This window comes from Eleginops maclovinus, chromosome 15 (assembly GCF_036324505.1).
Source record: "Eleginops maclovinus isolate JMC-PN-2008 ecotype Puerto Natales chromosome 15, JC_Emac_rtc_rv5, whole genome shotgun sequence".
NCBI classification, from domain to species: domain Eukaryota; kingdom Metazoa; phylum Chordata; class Actinopteri; order Perciformes; family Eleginopidae; genus Eleginops; species Eleginops maclovinus.
Window position 1 is genome coordinate 21,861,889 of NC_086363.1, and position 4,757 is coordinate 21,866,645.

General features: G+C 42.4%; 1 long non-coding RNA gene across 1 annotated transcript; it reads right to left on the reverse strand.

The window, feature by feature from the left end:
• Positions 1 to 2,619: 2,619 nt before the first annotated feature.
• LOC134876788 (uncharacterized) lies at positions 2,620 to 3,138 on the reverse strand. The gene is made up of 3 exons (XR_010167495.1): positions 3,019 to 3,138; positions 2,822 to 2,920; positions 2,620 to 2,717 (listed from the first exon to the last, which is right to left on the reverse strand). It is a non-coding gene; the product is annotated as an uncharacterized LOC134876788 (long non-coding RNA).
• Positions 3,139 to 4,757: the final 1,619 nt, after the last annotated feature.

The window sequence follows — 4,757 nt, forward strand, 5'->3', positions numbered from 1 at the left end:
AAAAACAAGCCTGCATTCATTTATTTATACTGTATTAATTAACTTGTAAATGTAGATACTTTTTTTTCTGCCACCTTTTTCTCGTTGATGGCAGAGAGGCCCCTGTTTCTTATCCGGATCTCTGCCCCCAGCCTACACATTGTAAATTTTTTAATCGAGATTTCCTCGATTAAAAGGGCATGTTCCGGGTGGTCTCTGTGGAACTCTGAAGGCCTCTGTTCCCTCCAGTGTCTTCTCAAGGTTCTGTCGTACCCCACTCTTTGGCCAGAAGGTATTGATGTTTCTTCCAAATGCCTCCTCCAGATCCCTCACCGCATTAAAGAACCTGGTTGAAGGCCTCAGCAAATTCGCGTTGGGAGTGAAGCGTTTGGCTTCCAGAAATGGGTGCTCCTGTGGAGACGCGTAACTGTGATCATGCAGTGTGGAGCCCAGCAGCAGCACTTCACAGTGATGACAGACCTGGATGGCTTGATCCTTCTGCAGCATCCTGACCAACCAGCCGGCAACATAAAATAGCCCCTCTTCGAGGATACAGTCACCAATGGTCTATGGAGGTAAGCGGAAAAAATCTTAGTTTACATGTAAGAGCATATATAGGATGTATTGCATATTGTAGCTTGTCAATTTGCATTTATATTTTAATAATATATCAGTGTATTGATAATGTAGTTAGTTAGGATTTTATGCAAGTGAAATGCAGTGACTGTGTGTTGGTTGTATAATCAGATGACCTGGTCCTCCACAATATCCTGCGCCACCATTTCCTCAGTGGTCCCCTCTGTAGGCAGTGTTTTGGGCTGGAGAGTGAGGGTGGCTGGATTGTGGTCCCCGGGGGATGGAGTGGTGGGCTGAGGTAACATTTCACTCTATGGAGGTAAGTGGAAGTAATGTTAATTCACACGCAAGACATGCAAGGGCATATTTAGGTTGTATTGCACATTGTAGCCTGTGCATTTATATTTTAGTTATATATCAGTGTAGTTTGTATCATTATATTTGTATTTTACTTTGTATTATTCCTGACCCATAGTTATTGTTATCATAATAACAATGTTGTCTACAATGACCTGCACCTCCATATCCTCATTGGTCCTGGAAGGTGGAGCGGCGAGTTGAAGGTTGGCCAGAAGAGGAAATCCGGCATCTTCCTCACAGTTGGAGGTGTTCGACAGTGATGTCATGATATGCGACACACTCAGCCCCCTTAATGCTGCCGTGAATTCCATGGCGCTTGGATTGTATTTGTGCCCTCCTTTGCCACGGATCAGAGAGAAAAGGTTCTACTCACAACAGAAGGAGAAGGTTGTTAGTGATTTTAATTGCTTAATGCTGCTCTCTGGTCTTAATTATGTTGTATGTTTAAGTTCAGGTATCCACTGGATTACCTCAATGCAGTCCTGGTTGAGCTTGGAGGTGCACAAATATTTCAGGCCAGCAGCTGTGGTACATTGCTTTGCAATGTACAGAATGCTCCTGATGGTGGTGATCAAGCCATTCTGGCAAGGAGGTTTGCGCTTGGACCTTTAGTGGTGAGTGAAAGGGGGATCAGTTTAATTGTTGGGGATCAGTTTAATATTTGGGGAGAATTAATAGTTCATATACTTCAATAGTTCATATAGTTAAAAGGATGTCTGTGCCATGTTTGTTTATTTGTTTACTTTTTCACTAGATTTTTTGAAGATCTACCTGAACTGCCATCCTGCTATCCAACCCATGGAGCTGGCCAGGAAGGTCTCCTTCTCCTGATTTCCAGCACCAAGGGGCCTCCTCCACGGGTTAGAGTCCCTAACAGATCTTGTTTATAAAGACATGGCATCAGTGAGACAGGCGAATAAATGGTTACAAAGGTATGAACGTGATTTATGGTTATTTTGTGCTAACAGAGATGTGTCTGGAGCTATTTGAAGCTTTTTCACAAAAACAGAGTGGACAAGCTCATCAGGAAGGCCAGCTGGTGGCAGGGGCCAGAACACTGAACAGTCTAGGCTCTATACTGGCCAGCCCTGCTCACCCACTCCACCCCCTGAAGGTGGTAAACAGCAGTTATCTTTTCACGCTCTACCTTGAATTTAGGACGTCAAAAAGTCTGTTGACTTTGTCAATGAAGTCCGCGGTGCCCTTGGCCTCAGGTGGGAGTCTGTTGAGTGTGACCATTGCAGAGATTCCTGGGAGAGAAGATGCTACTATGGTAAGTTTTGTGAGTGAAATGGAAAAGTGAGTGGAATGTGTCTGAAAGTGAAGATGTGTCTGAACCATACCAGCAGAGACTGAATGGCTGAATATCTGAGTGGCCAAGCTCACTCTCATCTTTGAAAAAGCTGGGAGATGGATGTGCTTGTGTGTGAGCTTGGGAGCCATTCGGATCGTGTGCTGCCGATCGATCTCATAGAAATTGGCGATGTGGCGCCAAAGAACATTTATTCCCTCCGTCTGAAAAAGGTAAGTACATTTTATTTATGTATCCACTCACTCACATTTTAAGCCACATTTCAAATGTTGCTTGCTTTAAGTAAAGTTCTTACCTTCAGGCCATGCTTGTGGAAATTATTCCTGATGGACTTAATGAGCTGAGGGACATCAAAGATGATGGGAATTTTCAGCCCTTCTGCCTCCACACAGTGGGAGTCATCCCCCCCCCCCTGAGGGTCTAGAGTGGCCCCAAGCAGGTGTAAGGCCCGGACATTGGTGGTGGCTTGGTCACACACAATTGCCTGAACCTAACATGTAGAAAAGTATCAATGCATGGTAAGGATAAAGGTGAAAGCTGTATGTTATGCAAAAGAGATGGTTCTGAGTTGTGTGTTCATTGTACTGTACGTACTGTCAGGCCTATAGCCTGCAGGTGGTGAATGGCTCCCCTGATGGTGTCTGCAATCTCCTCCGACAGCATGGAGCTGGAGGAAAAGAAGTATCCAATTGGCTGGAAGACATTGGGAAAGTGCTTGTTAGGTATGTTTCTCACATAATGAATGATTCCATTCTCAGTAATGGAATAGAATATAAATTGTTGTAGCTTACCTGCTTCCACTTCCCCAGGATTCCCCTGGTCATCAGGACCATTGCCTGCTTGGCGGCATTTCCGTTAGCGGACACCCCATAAATAGTGTCCGTTTTTCTGTTGTAATCGAACTGCCTTTTTATGGCCATTTCGTCAAAATTAGTGTGCATAGCCTCTCGGCAGATGTCATAGAAGAGACCTTCAGTTTCATCTGGGCGAGAATCCCATGGAGGTAACCTGGCTGTTGGGGATGTAATCAGAGTTGGAGATCAATGTGTAAGTTCTTCATTTACTTTGAAAAAAGCCCAAATCTAAATTGGATACCGATCAGAGGAGAGGAAGATGAATTGAACTGAAAATCTATCCATCCATCTCCCACAGAACATCACTAGTTTCTCACACTGTTCTGATTTGATATAGGTCTATAATAAGGTGTATTATTGTTGTAGCCTAGAAATCTAGATGCATCCTTGCAATATTTATATAATATATAGATTATCTACAGTACAGGGTTTAGATCTAGTCAGTGTGCAAGTGCGCCATATCAGACAAAACCTTGTATTCTTGAAATCTTCATTGGGATTGACTGTTTTATACATTTTTCTAAATTTGGTCTCTACAATGATAATGTCTCACATGACTTATTGCAAAATGTTTATTGAAATAACATCTTTCTTACAGAGAAGTATCCGACTCGTGCCGTAACGAATCTGTGAAGAGTTGTAGGTGAGGGCAGTGCAAAAATACTGCGCAAATATCTGTAATTCTTAGGGCTGCTGTGTAGAATTTGCAGCCCCATTTCCCGGATGAAATCACGGCACTTTTCTGAGCAGTTGGGCAGGATCTCTTTAAGGCTACATGGGGAGAAAATGTTAAGTCCAAAAAACAAGTGTGTACAGCTACATTATACTATTTCCAAAAGTCAAAACCTTTATGCTGTTGTAGACCTTTGGTAATACATTTTGTGTATATGACATATACAGGAAAAAGTAATAGAAATTCAGATCAGGAAAAGGAATGGAAAAGTTAGGGCATTTTTAAGTTTGACTTCAAGTGGGTACTCTGTAATTGTACACCTTATTCTGTGACTGTGTTTTACTTACACTAATGAAACCTCATCTTATTAACTTAGGGCAGAATTTTCCGATGTGCTTACCTGCACACCTTTTAGGTCAAGTTAGTCTGTGACTAAAATGTCATAAGGCCAGTTGTGTATTCTTGCAACAGACTTAGGACTTTTGCAAAATGCGTGCAGGCTGAAAAGCACACAGCTATGCACTTTTGAACTTTTGCAAATGGAAGAATTCTGCCCTTATTGTTTTGTTGGCCTTACTTTGACTGTTTAGCCTTTCGTCCCTTCGACTTTTTACGCTTTGCCTTTGCCTTTTGACCTGCACCCTTTCTTTTAAGCAGCGCCACCTCAGCCTCCAGTTCTTTAATTCTCTATAAAAGACACAAAGGCATAACTTCATAACTGAATAGTGAAATGCTACGTCATTGAACAATTCAACCTCATTTTTCTTGTTTTTCTTCCAGAATCTGCTCACTGAGATGGTTACCTGTCTTAACTGCTCCTCCTCTGGTCCTTTCTCTCTCTTTTCATCTGTCCCTTTTTGTGTATTTGCCCTTTCCTCTGTTCTTTCTCCTTCAGTGCCTTCTTCTGTCCCTTGTACTTCAAGAGCTCCTTCAAGAGCTACAATTTCCCTTTCCTGCACCTTATTCTTTTCATCTTTTGAAAGTTTATAAATGTTAATATTAG